Source organism: Agelaius phoeniceus, chromosome 3, assembly GCF_051311805.1.
Source record: "Agelaius phoeniceus isolate bAgePho1 chromosome 3, bAgePho1.hap1, whole genome shotgun sequence".
NCBI lineage: Eukaryota > Metazoa > Chordata > Aves > Passeriformes > Icteridae > Agelaius > Agelaius phoeniceus.
This window is the reverse complement of record NC_135267.1, coordinates 93,075,152-93,094,124: the sequence shown is the minus strand read 5'-3', so window position 1 is coordinate 93,094,124 and position 18,973 is coordinate 93,075,152. Positions and strand designations below refer to the sequence as shown.

General features: G+C 41.2%; 1 protein-coding gene across 8 annotated transcripts in view; it reads right to left on the bottom strand.

Moving 5' to 3' along the window:
• TRERF1 (transcriptional regulating factor 1) overlaps positions 1 to 18,973 on the bottom strand; it is a 97,894-nt gene that overhangs the window by 64,133 nt on the left and 14,788 nt on the right. For all 8 annotated transcript variants that reach the window (XM_077175860.1, XM_077175855.1, XM_054629288.2 and 5 more), the window contains one exon: positions 5,276 to 5,331. The gene's annotated coding sequence lies outside the window, so the exon portion shown is untranslated. The remainder of the gene's footprint in view (positions 1 to 5,275; positions 5,332 to 18,973) is intronic.

Sequence of the window (18,973 nt, the reverse complement as noted above, 5' to 3'; positions counted from 1 at the left end):
AGTGGTGGTTGGCACTTTGGTCATCTTCCTGGAGCCAGGCTTAACAAAAGCAGAGAAGGTTCTCCACAGCAAGGGTAAGAATACATGGCAGGACTTCAGCACCTGAAGAACCATAATTAATCACTTCAACAGTAAGTATCATCCTCTTTTTACTGAAAGGGGAGCTGACTCAAAGACAACCAAGGGAGTTGCCCAAAACCACACCACCAGTCATTAGCAGAGCTGCAGTTGGAAGTTTCTGGCTGGCAGAGCTATTTTCAATCACTGAAGTTGGCAGCCAGTCCCAGCTGCAGAGCTGGTACCCTGTGTGTCACCATGGGAGGGTCACCTGCTCCCATTCCCCGTCTCCCAGCTCCATCACACCAACACCAAGGAAGGAAGAAATGAGGGTGTGTCCAGCCAGGATGGGGGGCTCAGGGGTTAGCATCAGCATTGATGCTCCCATCACCCTACAGTCCTGCTGGAGTGAGTGCCCACCCTGAAAGGACAACTGCAGCCCCCAGCAGTTGCCCTGGCACCGCCCCTGTAGCCCAGAGCACCTGGGTCAGCAAGGTAACCTAGGGAGAAGTCTAAGCCAGTGGTTCTGGCCAGGTTTAGTACCCTGCCCTGGCTCACTGGGTGGAGTGAAAGACAGGCAACAAGCACCCCAGAGACCACACACCTCACCTACCCCTCCCCTTCGTGCTTACACACTCCAAGGGGAACTTCAGATCAGTTCACTTCTCAAGTAGAAGCTGAAATGGCTCTTTCCATCTCATCCCTATAGCTTTAATGTGCATTTTACAGTACCAATTTCAGTTTCTTTTAATTGCTTAGTCAAGAGTGCAAAGTTACTTATTTCTTAGAGAGCCAGCCAGCTCACAACATGGATATTACAAAGCCAAATGTAGTCCTTTTTGTAAGGGTAGTTGGAAAAGTATTAAAATAGGTAAATTTCCATTCTTAATTTTTACAGAAGCAACACAATTCTTGTAACAAGCAGTTTGGGAAATCCAGTGTGACAGAGATGTGGAGGGGGAAGTGAGTACCCTACATTTACACTAAAAGCAGAACCACAGAAATCTTCTTTTTGTAGCATAATTAGTCTTAATTCATACATAAAACTACATCTAGGTCTCTGTTATATTAGCTGTACTCCCCTCATTTCTATATTCTGCCTGATACCTGCCTATACTGAGCTCTCCAGACATTCCTTCCAACTCACTTGATCCTTTGAAGCTGACAGTTATCTACAAATTCAGGCACTGAAGTAATTTATTCTTTTAGAAGTGTTAAGCATTTAAAACTTGCAACATCAGATTGTGCAAATATTCAAATTTTCTGGAAGAAAAAGAAAAGAAAAAAGCATTTACCTTGATGTCTACATTTATGTATATATTCTCCCCCTACACACTCTTATCTAGATGCTTTTCCTCATGCATGAGATTTCCCATTTTTCTCCTTGTGCTTTCCAGGTACTTTCCACATATTGTGACATAACAGCTAAGTAGCACAAGAAAAGAAACTCAAATTACCTGTTACCGTTTTATTCAAATTACCTTTCTTACTGTGAAATTTTTCTTCTGTAGAGACAAAAGTATTCACTGGCAATGTCAAGGGAAATTATTAAAATTCATCTAGCAGTGATGCAAGAGTTTTGTGCTGACCTGCACTAACACAAGGAGAAACCACAATTTACAAGTTTGGACAGAAATAATTCCTGGACTTTGCCTCTATTTGGTCTCATCAAAATCAAGCGTTACTCCCAGTAAACAAGACAAACACACCCAAAATGAAAAAAAAAAAACCAAAACCCACACAAACACTTCAACGAATTACTGTGGTTCTGCATATGTAAAATCGGGGGTTTCACTGCCAAGACTTGTTAGAAAAGAACAACCAGAAAATGTTTGCAAAACAGATTACTATTATGAAGGGCATTAACAGCTATTATTAATAGAATATACATCAACCTACTGCTTTTTAGACAGTCAATATTAATTGGCAACCTAATTTGGAACTGTTAAGAGACCTTGCAGACACCATTTGTCAGGTCTAAGCTAACAGTGGGTGAAAATAGGCCTGATAACAGTTACTTCCTTGTCATTTCCTTTCAAAAGTGACACAATGCTGTTTCAGTGATCAAAGTAATTTTTATCTCACAAGTGTAACTCCAAAAATAGATGAGGCCTTATAGAATGATTTTATATTTATGATGTGAGCTATCGGGCAGACCTCATGTGAAACTGGACTTGCAATTCACAAGGGCTCTGGATTGCTCGGAAGGAAGCAAGATAAAGGCACAGGGAAATATGGGGGAAGGAAAAGAAAATATTGGGTGAGAGGTCTGGCACCTATCAACATCACTGCAAGCTTGCCAAGTCTCATAATTTCATCACTAGGCTTCAGGAATATCAAGAGAGCTATTATTCATTTTTTTAATTCTACCCTGTCATGTAATCAGGAGAAGAGATGTCAAAAGCCAGCCATTACAAGGAAGTCACCATGGCTAGCATTAAAACAAGATTATTTCTGCACAGAGTGGACCATCTATTGTTGCTTTAAATGGTATCTAAACCCCTTTAATTGCAATGGCAGCATGAAATGTGGGAGTGCATCAGACTGACTCGTCCTGAAGAAGAAACAGAAGGGAATGGGTCAGGAAACATCCATGAAAACTAAGCAACCAAGGAAAAACATTGATAGGAGGCACAATCAAAACCTGAGGTCATGTTTGGGACAAAATCCAGATAACTGTATGGAAGGATGACAACCTAAATGTAAATGAGGAGAGGGAATGCACAAAGGGAGCAGGAGGTTTAAAAAATGAAATAAATGAAGTAACACTGGTGACATCTTTAGTAGCTAGGGATGGTTCAAAGAATGAGTGACACCTGCAGCCTTGAGAAGGAACATGATCAGGACAGACACTTCTTGAAACACAGGAGGACCAGGAGTGGGACAGTAGCACTTCTCCAGCCCAGGCTGCTGAGGAAAGGATAAATAAAGACCTCTTGGAGAAAGGGGAGCAAAATACACCCATTCCTAGCTCAGAACTGGATTTTACACTGAGAAGGTATCACACAAAATGAGGACAGAATATTCCCTTTTAGAGGTGAAAGATGACAGCCAATGGAAGTGCTACTTCTTCATCACAGAATCTCGTTTTAATGCCAGACCAGTTGCTGGGATCTACCTCACAGTTTGCATGTGCTCAGGGCTGGCAATAAAGCAGTGGTGAAAGGAGGTGTCATGGCCTCAAGTTGAAGAGCTTTCTAGAAACAGAGCCTCCTCAGTGGTTGTTTTACAAGACAAGGGGAGAGTGAACTTGCACTGGGAGAGACAGTACAGTAGCAATCAGCTGCTGTGCTACAAGAGCTGCCCATGCTACAACACACAGATTTGTCAATATTTACTCCACAGAAGAGAGCAGTACACAAAATTACACAATGTAATATATGTACACTATATAATACATATATAATACATGAGAATAATGTCTTCAGGAAACACCAGCAGCTGAATGACTGAATTGTTGTCTCACCAAATTGTCCCATCCCCATTGCTGACGCACACCCAATTCCCCAGCACTGCTTTGACACTGGACAAACAGACTTCTCAGTGAACTGAATCTGAACAAAGCAGCCTGAACATGAGCACTTCTACCTGTCCCATGCTAGCTATGTTTCTTTTCAACAAGAGCACACACACATCAGTGGCAGTGCCACTCCAGGCACAGCAGTGCTGTTGGCACCGTGCAAACAGGGGTGGTGCATAGGGGTGCCAGTGCAGTTGGGCTGGAAACTCTAAGAGGTCCTGAAAACAATTTTAATTACCCATTCTTGGAGGATAGAAGGACTGGTTGGAACACGTGCAAGTGAAGCAAGCAGCTTGTTTACATAACAAATGAGGTATTCGAGGTGCTTTGTGTAACAGTGCTGCACACTGCAAGCTCTCTCACCTGGAGAGCTGTGTTTCACCAACTATACACACACAAGACCACCTTCGTGTAGAGAATAAGCCTTTAGATAAAATATTCATAACAAGATCCCACAGTGGCATGAAAGAGGGTGGTTTGAATGGACAAAATGTCTAATACTTGCAAAAAAAAAAGAAAAAACAGGCAGCCACCAAGTCTTTGATTCTTGCATATACCGCACAGTGCCAAGAGTCATTCAAAGTTTTCAGTTCTTGCTTGAGCAGTCACCCTCCAAAAATAAATCCACCCTCCTTGGAAAACAAAACTTATTTGAAAAAAGAACAAAAAAAACCCCTGTCAAACCAAAAAAACTCAAGAGTGTCTACAAGAGCTAAATGTCTGAATCCAAGGAAAAAGTCATTTAGTCCTGATCCTCATACAATGGCATCATGCATTTAGCTGTTTCCATGACATTTTCCAACCAAAAGCCAAAAAGAACAATAGGGATTTTTGAGGCCTGTAAATTGTACAGAACTCAGGAAGAAGGGGGAGACAAAAATGAAACAAACAAGTGATAGAGCTGGATAGCTGCAGCGTGGATTGTACATTGAAAGACAGTGACAATCTCTAGGTAATACTACTTTTGTGCTTGGCTCTCTGTTGTTTAAATATGGTTCTCCCAACCTAAGAGTTTTACAGACATCTACTCCTCTCTAACAGTGGAGACCTCTGAAGTAGAAACTGTAAGGAAAAAAGTATCCACCTAAACACTACCTTTTAAAAATGCTATTAGAAGATAAATTTTAGAAGATCAGCAAACTTGCAGTTTCCTTCAGCACATTAGGGACAGCAAATATTAATTTAAGCTCAAATCTAGAGCATTTCTACACATATATACTCTGTTCTAATAAAAACCAGTCCAAATTTGAGAATACTTCAACAAGAAAAACAAGTTTTAAGGTGTAGAACTTAAAACAGCTCAAAGATCTTTTGAACTTTTGAATATCTTGGGGTGGGGATGTGGGGGGAGGCAATATCTCAAAACGAAAGAAAAACTTCTCTACATCCTCTGTTACTTAAAAAAAAAAAGCTCTAAAATAATAGCGTGACTATCTTGCTAACCCCTGGGTCTGCAAGGGCTTCGCTTTTTGTCTTCTGGCCTTTGTACATCAGTTCACCAGGAGAAAGAACTGGTCAGAAGCTATATAGAAACGAGATGGTTTCTGCTCAGAAGCTTAGAGGCAGATTTAATTTTAAAAAGATTATCACAATTATTTGCATAGCTCTGCCAGGAAAAGAAAAATTATCCTCAATCCAAAAAACCATCCAGTGTGACAGCTTTGTATAAGAACATGTTTATCTTACCCTCTCTCTTACCTTATCAGACACATCTCCTCGTCCTATTCAAAATACAGCAAGTCATGAAATTCCATCTGCAACAAAAGGAAAAGCCCATTAATACCTCCTGATAACCTTACAACAGAAGTCTCACAAGCAGTTCAAGAAAAAAAAAAAGGTTAAAGTTCTCCTGCCATTCCAGTACAATCTACACCCCAGGCAAGTCGCCTTCTCATTTGCAGCAATCTGGGAAGCATGGATAATAAAGGTATTAAAGATGTTGTAACATGTCCTGTAAGAAACATGCTCTTCCTCCTTTGGCAGGGCTAACAGAGGTGGCCAAAGCATCCAGGTTGTCCTGCAGAGTCATAAGTAAGTCTGCAGCATCCTCTCATTAAATTAAATGAGCATCAAATTACATAATGTGAACAGTTGTAAAATGAGACCAACGGTAATGGCTAGAAATAATCCCAGTGGTGTTATACATTGTGGAGACAATTTTCCATCAGACTATCAAACCTGGGTAAGCAGCACTTTTTATCTCCAGGCCAAGAAACTGTCAGCATGCAGCCTCTCTTAAATAACAGTAAAACATGCAAGAAATGGATGGAACAAAACTCTCATGCTCAAGTTTAAATGATGCCTACCCGAACAAGTACGTTTAATTTCCTAACTCCTTTACAGACCAAGCTTTCAAAGCAACCGAGGTGTTTTCATAATATAAGTAAACATAACACAGTCTGGCATACTTGGGGTCAGATGAAAGAATACCACACACCTAACCAAAAAAATTTGCAGCCTTAAAATTGTCAATAAAATTTACAGTCTGGATAGACTCAGGCTTGAACAAACACTGTGCCACGGCACTATGAAGAAGAGACGACATGACCTGCAATCCAGCCAGTCCATGACTCACTAGGGCAGAAGAGAGACCTCCCATCTGGCAATCTGAAAAACTCTAAAGGTTTGCCTAGAGTGAGAAGTGTGAATCAAGGACCTAAAAAACCAAACAAAGCAATTCCTTCACACTCTTTTAGCCCTTCCAGTGTCCAGTGTTCCAGTGTCCACGAATTCCAGAAACCTGTTACTCCAGTGCCAGAGTGGAAAAGGCCTGAGATGTGCAATGGTGAAATGGCACACAAGAGAATACTATTAAAAAATCAAACAAACAATGCTTAGTTTTTCAATCCAGTTATCTGGGGGAAGATACTGTGGGAATTAAAGCATTTGAAGCAAAGAGCTTTCATGTTTGCCTACCTCTTCTGTTATGATAATACTAAAGGTATCCCTGTGCCTAAAGTAAAAAAGTGAAAAAATAGGTGCACCCTCACTTGGTTTTTTTTTCAACACCGAGCAGCTGCAGCCATGATGTCAACAAACCCCAGCAGGAACCCACAGGGGCTCAGTGCCACAGAGAGGTGACATCCTTCACCACACTACACTGCCATTTCCCCACCAGCAAAATGGGGATGGTAGCATGTGGTCCCCAGCCAGTGTCCAAATTGCCAGCTCTGGGGTGCTTCCTTTTTCCCCTAAGTGCTAAAAAATAAACCTTTCATCCTGTAAATACCGTTTTCTCAGATTATACTGATAATCATTAATTTTTTTGGCATTACCAGAATAATATGACGACTCATGACACCACTATAGGGTTTGTTTTTTTTAAAAGAAAAATTTGTTTGGTTTTTTTTGGGTTTTTTTTTGGTTTTTTTCCTTAGGAAGAAGAGATCTTCTGTCCACATTACAGAAAGATTGAACAAAGAGAGCCACTGACCAAGAGCCCACTTCAGTATCCCTACCCTCCTATTCCCCTGCCAACCCAGTAAAATTCCTCAGAGCACAACCTCTTCCTGGCTATTTTCAGAGCAACTGTAGCAATCATACAAGAACAATGGGGAAGTTTGTTTTACTCAAAGAGTAAATGTTTTGCAGCTTCCAATGTAAATATTTTAATTAATGGATTTTTTTTAACTCTCTACTGCCTTTACTTGTGTTCACACTCACACAGAGCCACCAGGGCAGAAGCAGCACTCAACTGCTGTAATACAGGGGAGAAGAGAATACAACACAGAAACATGAGACGCTGACTTCAGAAAAAGCACCTTCATAACCAAATCAAAATTCAGTGGGCATTTGCTGGGGAAGACTTGTTATAAGAATTTAAGAGAAGCAAGTCTGTTCCTGCTCTGTGTCCAGCCAAGGGCCCATATTAGTTCCCACTGAGACTGTGGGCCTATTTTCATAGGCAGCTTGTAGAAAACCACAACCCAATGTATTTCTGAAACAACATTATGCCCAATGACCAGACTACAAGGAAAAAGTGACTTATCCTTTTGTGTCAAACATCAATATGGTTGCTTTTAACCACTCATCACTGAGTATCCACTTCACAGAAATGCTCAAATCTCCTCTTAATAATCCATAAACCAAGTGTTGCAGACTGTCAACAGGATGGGACTCGGATTCACTCTCTCTAGGCCAGACTGTTTTGGTACTACAGAAAGTGGCTGCACTGAGATGCCAAGCCATCCTGCACATGCTCCCCTGATGGTTTCTGGATCCAGGAGCACCCCAGCTACAGGCAGCTCTTTCTCTTTCAACAGTGCCTCTCCCCTAAGAAACTCTCCTCCTCCTCTGTCCCCAGATACCAGGATAAAGTTTGGATGCACTATCAGCAGATGGCTGGCATTCAAGATTTTTTTAAAGTTTCTTTTTCAAATGAAGTAGGACACAGATGGTGACGTTCCTGCTTTCCCAAAGCCTGGAACATGAGCATAGACCTGTCTGAGCTGGGGAGCTCAAACCCATAGTACGTTTCTGGAGAGCTGCACAAATTACTGCACAGACCAGTTTAGCCTAAAGCAGTCCCACACGTGGCAGTATTTCCCTTCCCTGCTTTTATCTGAATGGGAGGTTTTGTTCTTCTTGTACTGACCTCACCACACTTGACGCCTGTTAGCAACATCCTTTCAGAAGTTTAAACAAGCTCTATAGAAATTCCCTGCCACTGTAAGTAACAGACATGCATACCCCAGGTAAAATCCTCAATGTACCTTTCAAAAAATTACCACAACTGTACTCTTCCACCACCTCATGCAAGGTGCTGGTTGCCCACTCATAAGGCTCCCTACATTCTGCAATTCTTTTAACTGCTGTCCACACTGGCAGATTCATCACCTCCAAGCCAGTGGCAGTGGCACTTGGCTCATCACAACCCACTAGGCAGTGGCTAGCACTGGAAATGATGGGAAGAGGCCTACTGCCCTCTCTCCTGCAGGAACTAGTAACTGAGGAAGGAGGAAGACCTCCCAACTCCATTTCATCAAGGACAAACCTTCCACAGTGCTAAATTAGCAAATGCTGACTTATCAACCATTCCCCATTGAGGATGGGGAGCAGCAGGAGAAGGAATATCTGGCTTCTACTTAAGATTGACCCCCTAATTTGGCAGCAGCAGGACAACAAGGCCACTGCTGCTCCTGCACAGGCAGGCTGGTGTCGTGCAGAAGGAAGCAGGAGCAAGCAGACACACCACTCCTCATGGTGTGCACCCACCTGACTCCTAGGTAGGGTAAATGGGCACCAAAGGACAATGGCAGAGAGAGCTGTCCTTGCAGCAGGGTCATTCAGAAAGATGTGTTTGCAAAACCCTTCCTTGTCCCTCACAATGCCACAAAGTGAAAGTAAAACTCCTTATCTTACATTTGAGTGTAATATCATTGCTATGTACTGATACTATAGACGTTTATACAGTATCAACTTCAGCTTCTACATCAGAAAAAACTTTCCTTAAAAAAACCCCAAAAATAAACAAAACCCTCCCATAATTTCTTTCCCCATATTCCCCATCAGATTTTCTGGCTATACATGCAAAACTAAAACAGAGAGTAAAGATCAAAGAAGAACGTGTCTCTGCTTGGAATGGACTTCTCAAAGTGTGTCTAAACACACTTTTCATGGAAGACCAAAGTGAGGAGGCAGACTTTCCATGAAGCCCTCAAAGTGCACAGACTCTGGAAAAGGAGATCTCTGAGCAAGCGAGCAACCTAAGGCTTATGCCAGTCCTTCCATCTTCCTCTCTGACCTCTTCTAGGGAAACGCTGCATTTGACTTCCTCATATGCCTTCTTAATCAGCAATGTGAAACTTGCACAACCTTACTGGTGTCTCTGTGGTCTTCCCATCAGGGCAGTGAGTAGAAACACACCCCAAAGGAGCAGAACATTCATAAGTCTCCCATGCCCACGGGATGGAAAAGCGAGTGGGGAGAGAACAGATGAATGTTAATCTCTCCTCCTTGCCGCCAGCAGCAGTCTGTGCTCTCCCACGCAGACAAGAGGGAGGCTGTACAATTTGTTGAGGCCAAACTGTCTGGAAAAATGCAAGGAGAGAAAACTGATGGCAAATTCTCTTCTCTATCTCTTCATGTACTGTAGGGAAAGTGAAAGTCAGTCACAGAGTTGCTGATAGAACATGAGACCACAGGGTCTTTAAGGGGCTGCTTTTATGCAAACCACAGCGCTGGGCTATGCAGGACTATCAGTTCAACATATTCACTGCCTAAAATATTCCTCTCACACACGGCTTGCACTCTGACTTCTTATGGGAAATACTTTCATTGGCAGAAATGTCTGATCATAAGAACACAAAAAGGACCTGATATCACTCCATTACGGCTGTTAATTCACAAATGTAGGACTTTACTCTAGCCTACATGACTCCAAATATCTTCTTCCTAACCACCAGTAGGTAGCCAATAAGCACATGAAATACTGAGCTTGGAGCAGTTGCCACCACAGACACTTCTTTAACTGATCTGTGCCTCAAAGGTGGCTGTCAGCACACAGGGCTGTACATGTGCCAAACGAGAGCATGGGGGAGAAGCTCCAAGCAGGAAACAGAAGCTTGTCTTAGATTAGCACAGCTCACTCAAGTGTAATGCTATGCTCAGATTTGGTTTTGATTTGCAAACCTTGCTGTCATTGGCTAAGAGAATGTTTCAAATTTGGTTAAAATAGGCAAAAAACAAAAACCAGAAAGCTGAAACAAACATACAAATGAAATTAGCCTGACAGCAGTAGGTACCTTTAAAAACTATGCAAGATGCACGTTTCTCAAACGCTGTTTTACTGCTTGCTTCTCCATCTCCCCTTCCAGCTGAAGGCAGCATCTTGGATGGGCATCTCCCAGTTTCCAGCAAAACATATTCAAAAAGCAGAGAGAGCAAAAGGAGAGTGTCTCTGCTGCAGCAGTTTGAGACATCATCAGTCACCTCTGATCTTTATTGAGAATCCCTCCTCACCATCCCCAAATCCATACTACAAATGTGTTGCCTGTTGAGATATCTTAGAAATAAGCCAAGCCCAAGGCAAACTTGGCTCCAAGGAAATTTCGAATGGTACTCTGTTGAGCTGGTGGCATATTTCCAGTTCTCACTGGTAATTCCAGAATTTAGAATCCTGGAGTCACCATACTGCCTGAAGACAGTAGATCCTACCCTCAAACGCACGTGCCAGCATTGTAGACGTGGTTTTGATGAATACCTGTCCAGCAGGAACCACTCCAGAGAAACCACTCGCTTACTCTAGCTCACAATAATCACAGTAGCAGAGACATAATACAACCAGTATCTTGATCAAGGGCAAGGGGAAATTTCTTTGGTAATCTAGAGAAGGAATCTGAACCTTAAAGGGAAAAATTCAGCAAAGAACGAGGGGGGAAAAAAAACGTTAGCATTTATTAATGTTTAGCCTTCAACTGTGGATAAACAGAGAAAAATCTCTCTGCTTGTGCACATATTTAAAAGACTGTTTACACACGAAGTCCAAAAGGATGTCCTCATTTTATAAATAATTTGATCTGATGACTACATCAGAAAAAAAGTGCAACTTAAGGCTACATACAGAGGCAAAATACTTGGCTATTAATGTCTAAACATGGGCGGGAGGGGACAAAGACTAAACATCAGAGTCACTAAAACTCAGCAAATGGTTTATAGTTGAAGCTAAGTGCATAACATAGTGCACATTCAACATACCCCAAACTGCGACTCTCCTTAGACGTGCTTGTCAGTAGGTCATTTAGGTATTCAATATGAGAGTCTCCTAAATGCACACACTTCCTCTGCTACTCATACCTGACCACATAAGCCATCCAGCAATGCCTTACTCCTCCTGTGGAGCAGGCAAAACACCTCATACAGCACACTTGTGGAGCCACAGGGTCAGGTAACAGCACCGGGAGCAGCTGAAACTTCTGTCCCACAGAAATGAGGAGAAAAGGTCCTCAAAAGATTTACTGCCTGACCTCAAAGCCTGTGGCTTTGTTTTCCATTGTCACATGCTCTTGCATGTGCATACAGATGTAGTTACATGTGTGTGCACCTTGCTTAAGATCAATCACTCTGCATGTCAGTTCAGTGGGGGAAACAATGCACAAGGAACTCTGTATTACCCTAGAAAGAAATACTATTTCTACGTAAAATTTCCTCTTCAGTTTAGCTGAATGCACAAACTTGGTTTCCAAGTTTTTTTCTCAACTGAGAACCTGTAAACAGCACTGTACGAATATTATCAGCAGTCTCCAAAGAGGATCGAAGTATTTGCTACCCCAAAATTTTTATACACTTCCTAAACTGAAAAAAAAGGGATTTTTTTTAATGTTCTCTATTTACTGCTGCAAGCCATAATGCCAGGTCATACTCCACATAAATTGCCTCTTTGAGCTCAAAGCATGCCCTTGTGCAATCAAGAGGCTCATATGCAGAAGAAAGGAAAAGAAGATTAAAAAAAAGGCAGTACACATGTAATTTTGGTGGAGGTAAATTTTCTATAACTACTGATACTGTATATATAGATAGCTGATATTCATTATCAGTAAGGAGTATCTCACAATGAAGTACAAATCTGTGATTTTAAGAAAAACTACATTTCTGACCAAGGAGCAATGAGGACTGCAAGCATTTAACTTGAAATCAGCAACCACACGTGGTAAGAAAGGCCTGCCAGGATGTGATCCTTAATTATGACTTCATCCTGCACAGCTCCCTTGAAAAAGGATCAGCTGAGACATCTTGCCCAACGCAGCTTCTACAGAGCACAGCTCAACCAAAGAGAAGACCAGGGTGCCAAAAATAACAATAAAAGAAGTTTTCCCCACAAGTAATGAGGTATCCCTCATAATTCAACCCTATAAAACCAGATTTGTCAAGTTCTAAATTAGGTTGCAGCAATATTTCATTGCACCATAAATCTTCCTACCATCCTAGTAAAGATGCCTAATAATTTAATATGCCATAATTTTATTTTTTTTAATCTAGAACTCATCAAAAATTGCCTGAAATAGGCATCTCTCTTACAGTCCATTTTCCACATGCATACAGATTCCAAAAAGTAACTGGTTTGTATTTTTTGCAAGGAAAATAGTTTGCAAAATGCATTTACATGTAGACTACCAAAGGTTGTAATTATCTCTCTTGGGCTTTTTAGGTAGGTCAGTGAACATCCTACAAAGCTTCTATATTATCCATGATATTCATTCAGCATCAATTTTTTCAAAAGCAGTACAACCTACTTAAAGAATTACACCAACAAGTAAAATTTTCAGAGGAAAAAGTGGGTTTCCAGAATCAGAAACTTTCATAACTTCTTCTCTTTACTTTTTATTAAAAGCTTCACAGCCTTTTTTTTTGCTGAAACAGATTACTTCACAAGAATGCTGAATTCCAACTGCCTCATGTACTTCTATTTCAGTGGATAACATGCACCTCACAAAATGACGACAAATAAAAAAAATTAAAGCGGAAGATATTTAAAGGGGGGGCGTGAGATACTGCCAGTACTTGTTATAAAAATTTCTAATTCCCATTCCCTCCCAACTAATCAGATCTGTAATAAAAGAAACACTATTTCAAAGCAGTTGCCACGTCTGTAAATGTCAGCACTGTAAAAAGTTAAAAATATGATCACATCAAGTGCTATGAAAAATACACATTTTTCCTCATGAAATAGATATGATGAAAACACCTCTAGAACTTTAAGATTGCTCAAAGTTTGAAAAAACAGTGATGTCATTATTTTCCTTCTGCTTCTGAGAAGTTTACATCCTTGCTTCCTGCTGCCTCGCTTTACTTTTCTTAACCCAAGAAACACAGGACAGGCAGTGCTGGGATCACTGGAGGCAGTCAGGACAAGTCCATTTTACATCTCACCAAGCCTCCCCTAACAGCAACTCAATAAAAGTTGCACTTCCAGAAGCTACAATTAGAGGTGAACTGTCCTCTTATTTGCAGTGTCTCTATGAGCACACAGTCCATCTTTTCTTTCCTTTACCCTGCTCAGTCAAGGGTCACAAGCAGTGTATGGAGAAGCTAATTTGTGGTCCTGATCCTGCCAAAGCCCATGAGAAAAAGGGCAGAAAGCAGCTAAATGCAGCAATGAAGACGTGTTTCACTACTCTGCTTATCGCATGATTGCACTCCCTGCCGTGGAGTCTCCATACAGGGCTTAAGTCAAGATAGTGACTGTCACAACCATTTCACAGCTTGCTGGCAGATCATAGAGACAATTTTAAAGACAGAAGAAATACAGGAAAAAAAAGTGGGTTTGTTTTTTTTTTAACTTCAAATGCTTTACACTGGGGCAAGGCATTAGCAAAAATGTTATTTTAGGTAACTGACTGAATCATTTTTTGCTAAAATTAAAATTTATCAACCAATTCCTGAAGAGCCAGGCAATCTAAAAGCAGTTCCCTGCAAAAATTGCTGAGTTCATACTATTCAAGGAACTTCCTAACCTTGATTTTTAGGCTAACATACAGCCAACCTTGATATTTCTCTCTTGATTTCCACATTGAAACAGCAAGAATTTTATTTTCTCCTTTACTTCATTTACCAAACTGCTGAGTTTTCTGTGTTGCACATTTCTCTCAGGGGTGCTCAGGCTGGGGTGCCCCTGGAGAGGGAAGGCTGGCTGTCTGGTGGGCTTCTCAGAGGCTGGGGCAGGGGGGAGGTTGTATTTTGCTTTTTCAAAAGCTGGGACTAAGACTGGTAATGGGAAACTGCTCAATTAACTGATTCTCCCAGCATTCCCAGGAAACTGTCTGTCTGAAAAAGATATCTTTTAAGTAAAAACAAAAAAAAAAAGCCCCTCATTAACCAATTTGTGCAAGATTAATGCTTAGCTAGTTTTGCCACAGTTTTTAAGAACTGGCTCTTCCAGCCAAGGAGAAAGTGAGGCCAGATTCAGAGAGCTGTTGGGCTGATACTGATCTGCAAGAACTCCATGGAGCCCAGCAAAATTATTCTGCATTTATTTATAGCTCCACCAATAAATGCAAAATCTGGTAAAAACGGTTTTCAGATATTGAAACTGTACAAGCCATAAAAATTTCCTTCTAAGACTATTTCTGACATTTGAATTGCTCAAATAAAGAAAGGAGCCATCTCAATACCTGTTTTTCTAAATCTGCTTCCCCAGCCATCTCAGTTAATTCTGTGCATCTACATTTAAAGCTTACCTCTGTTATTCTACTCTGTGCTTTGTATTTTACAACATCTGCAGTTGTTTATATACATGAAATGCATATTAGAATTTGTTTATTTTTAAACTAGTGGCTGTATAAGTAATACAAATATCTGACCTTGCATTACCAACTCACCAATACTCCAAGCATGAATTTTTATTCACTGAGCACTCTTTAAAACACACACACATATCCCAAAGGAAAAACACATAAGAAAATAAAAAATTTTATCCTTAAGAGTAATATTTACTTACTAAGTTATTTCCCTTAACTAGAACATTTTTATAGCTAGGAAAACAAAACAATTCATAAAGAATTCACTACATTCACATGCTTGTACATCTATTAGTTAAAATATTTCCCAAGCAAGTTTAACTAACAGTTATGTCTAACATGCACGGTCACTAAATACTGCAGTCCACAAAATACTACAAACAAAACTATTTGTATAAACAACAGAAGAAAGATAACCTGTTTATCACACAGGTTGATTATCTCACCAATCATATTCAGCTTTTATGGCATTAGAAGCAACAGTACAAATCTTTAACAATCACAGCTTTGATTAGTCTTTGTACCTTACAGACTTTGCATCTACTACTTCCAATGCACTAAGTCTTGATTTTAAAATCAAGGTGCACCAATTAAATTAGTCAAATCCTCAACACTTACTAATCCCCTTCCTGTCTTCCAATGACCAGAAATACCCCAAACCAACCGATATCCAACACCTCTTCCCAGAAGTATGCTTTCTAGGTTTTCAGATACAACAAAAGCTGGAACTTGGCACAACTTTGATAACTTCATTTTCAAATTAGAAGCCAGGAAATTAGTCACAGTAGGGCAGCATCTCTAGGGGACAGTTTGGGTGGCCACCAGCAGCAAGATGCGTGTGGAAAGCTGTGTGAGAGGGCAAGATTGGTATCTACCACTTCCTCCCTTCTGCCATAAGCATTAGAAAAGCTGAGAGAGTCCTCCCTCACTTACTGTGGGCTCAACCCCAAGCACAGAGGAGGGCCAGTGCAGGTACCGCAGCATCTTGAGAAAGGGTAAGATCAACAGAGCTGGTGGGCAAAACTCCTTGAAGTCAAACACGTGTGGTTTTGCCAGTTTGGTTAAATAGCAACTTAAGTGTCTCAAGAGAGCCACATTTACAACAATCAGACCTTAAACTTATAAAATATCACACTTGCAGGAGGACAATTCTTTCCAGTCACCAGCAGCCACACAATAGCTGTTTGACTCAGCAAAGCTATCACAACATCCTAAAACACACCACCTCCTCAGTATGGCAAACCCACAAAAATGGCTTCACACCAACCCCCTCCTCCGCCCCCAATGGGCAAAAGTAGGGCACCACCATGCCCCAAATAGGAAATAGAATAGGAAATATAACAGGAAAATTTCGCTAGATGGACTGGGGGCTTTCTTTAGGAGCTGGCTGATGCCCCAAGCCCAGCACAAAGACCATGACCCCGATGCCAGTGTATGACCAGACTCACCCCAACAGCAGCTGGCTAAAAGCACCGCTCTTCCCAAGGACATTTTAGAAGCAGAAGCAATGCAAGCCAACAGATTTAACCTGTTACACCAAGTGTGTGCCAGCTGCTCACAGCCAGCTCAGCCTCACCTAGCAGCCCTTTCTCCTCAAGGACAGCACCAACAAGCACCAACACTCCGCCAAGATTTTTTTACTACAATCTGCAAAAAGTCTACAGTGCAAGCAAGGAGACAAACATCTGCTAGACTGAGGACATGTCCACCACTTGGAGGAAGGGGAAGAAATGGAAACTAGTGGCCTGAACTACAGGATGTTCAAAGCCCAATGACAGCTGCTCTGCCTACAGGGACACAGTCAGGGAGTCAGAGCCACAACAGCTCTGTAAGCATGGCACAGTGAGAGGAGAACCGCATTTCTCTTCAAGGACATCATACTTCCTAAATGATCTCAGGCAGCCTCCACACTGCTGCAGCACCCTGACCTCACAAATGCCTTCCAAAGGCTGCAGATTAACACTTTGGGCTGAGCTGCCTTCTCACACTTGCCTCTTTCCACAGCTCTCACTAGACTCTCCTCCTTACATCAGTGTTTGGCACAGGTCTGAGCACAGCAGCACTGCCCAGCACCAAGAGGTGAGGGAGACAACGTGCCTGAGCAAGCCCAGGGGGAGGGAAAGGAAGAAGGAGGAACCCCCCCAACAGAAGAGCAGAGTTGAGATGCCAACCTTAGCTGGCAGCAAACACAGTTTGGCCAAACCTAACTACCCCACCTGCAATCCCAGTTTCAGTGGGCTGAACATCAGACTTCATAGGAAACTAATTTTTGTGAATGATGCTGTTCTGCTTTATCTTCATTAACATCACTTGCTTATTTTTTCAAAAGTAGAGATGCTAACTATCACTTCTGCTCAGGGCTCTGTAACACAACTAGAGGCTTTCCTTTTCCACTCTGAGAAGCACCTTACAGAAAGATTTCAGCTATCTGTGCTTAGACAAGTAAGGTTTAGTGCTTTCCCTTTAGCATCTCCACCACACAAAAACTACACGGGTTAGAGTCCTTCTTCTGAAACTTCATATGTTAATTAACAGTGAAAGGGCAGTGTTAATAGCTTTGCTGTTTTTAAGCTTGCTGGGATCATTACTTTACTCCACATAGCAAGGAAAGAGGAAAATGTTCACAATCAAGAGCAAGAAGTAAGCTAGAACTGGCTGGGGATCAGTAAGAAAAGCAAAAATTGATGAACAATGCAGGAATGTTGAATTGGGTTATTGAGTTGTATGTACAGACATGACTGTGTGACAGGGTGCAGATTTTCACCACACACAAATGTGTGGTGAGTTGGAGTTTCTCATTTGCCTTCTGCCATGTTCATTTATGTAGTCTGCTCCCACAGCCCCTACCAAGAGCCACGCTCTCCAACACCCTGCACTGTCTCCTGGGGAAGGAGAAGCCCACCTTTGGCCCAAAACAGAGTTCACCATTTTTTAATGGGTATTTTTGGAAGTAAATAAAGGGCATTTCCACTAGAAACAATTTTATCCCAGGATAGAAGATGGTACAACACAAAACTATACAGCGCCATTTGCATTTTAAACTCAACAGTTTCAAGATCAATCTTCTTCAGCTATTAAAAAAAGATTCAAAAACATGCTGAGTGGAGGCAAAGCTTACACTTCAGACACACTACTTCTGATATTTGAGAGGTTCAGCACAGACACTATCCCATAAACTTTCCAGCATCATATTTATGAGCACACAGACACATTTATTTCTTTGGATAGAAAACATGGAATAGATGACCATCACATCACTGGTGAAAACTGCTATGTCATAAAATAACCCACAGCTACTGGGATTTATAAGTTCCTGTAACTGAATAGCATGTGCCAAGCAAGGCAATCCTGATGAATTACATTAGAAGTCTTTAGACTCCTCAGAAATAATTAATTTGCTCAGAGTTGCATCTGCACAAAGACATACATACACTCACATTTCTGAAGGAAAATAAATTCTGACTTCTTACATTCATGTTTTTCCCCTTGAGGATAAACATGTAAGATTATTAACTGTAATAAAACTCTAAAATGGATGCTAAAATGGTATTTGAGGGCAGCATCCATCAGACACTCCAAAAACATATATAAGCTAAATTCTAGTGCACTATATAAAGGCAAGTTTCAGCTAGAAAGCTTTACTGTGATTTGTGGCACTTTAAAAGCACTCTTGTAACAATTTTAATAGTTTAAAATATTGGAGTTTAGTCCCAAAGAGATGTAGCTAGTGCTAAACTGCCATTTTAATGGAATTTTTGTACCCTCTCTCTATGCTCTACTTTATAAATAAACCTCTAGACTTTTTATTGATTTCTTTTAACATGATAGATTGAACCTCTCTGGGAGAGAGGGCGAAAGAACAGCACACAAAAAATTACAGGTTCACAGTTTGTGAAAGGGACAACAATACAACAATAACAGAATCCCCAAGAGGAAACAATTACAACACAATGCATATACGCCTGTGTTCACTGCTTTCAGATCTGCCTTGTGCATGTGTGTGTATATATATGTATCTGCCTCATTAAATTCACCATGAGAAACAAGTAAAACACTCATGTACAGTTGATGATGTGCTGTACATCCTTTCAGTTACAGAGCCTCAACTTGACTTCAGCGTGTCTGACTTGAGTAGCTCGTGCTCAGTGGTGTAGGACATGCC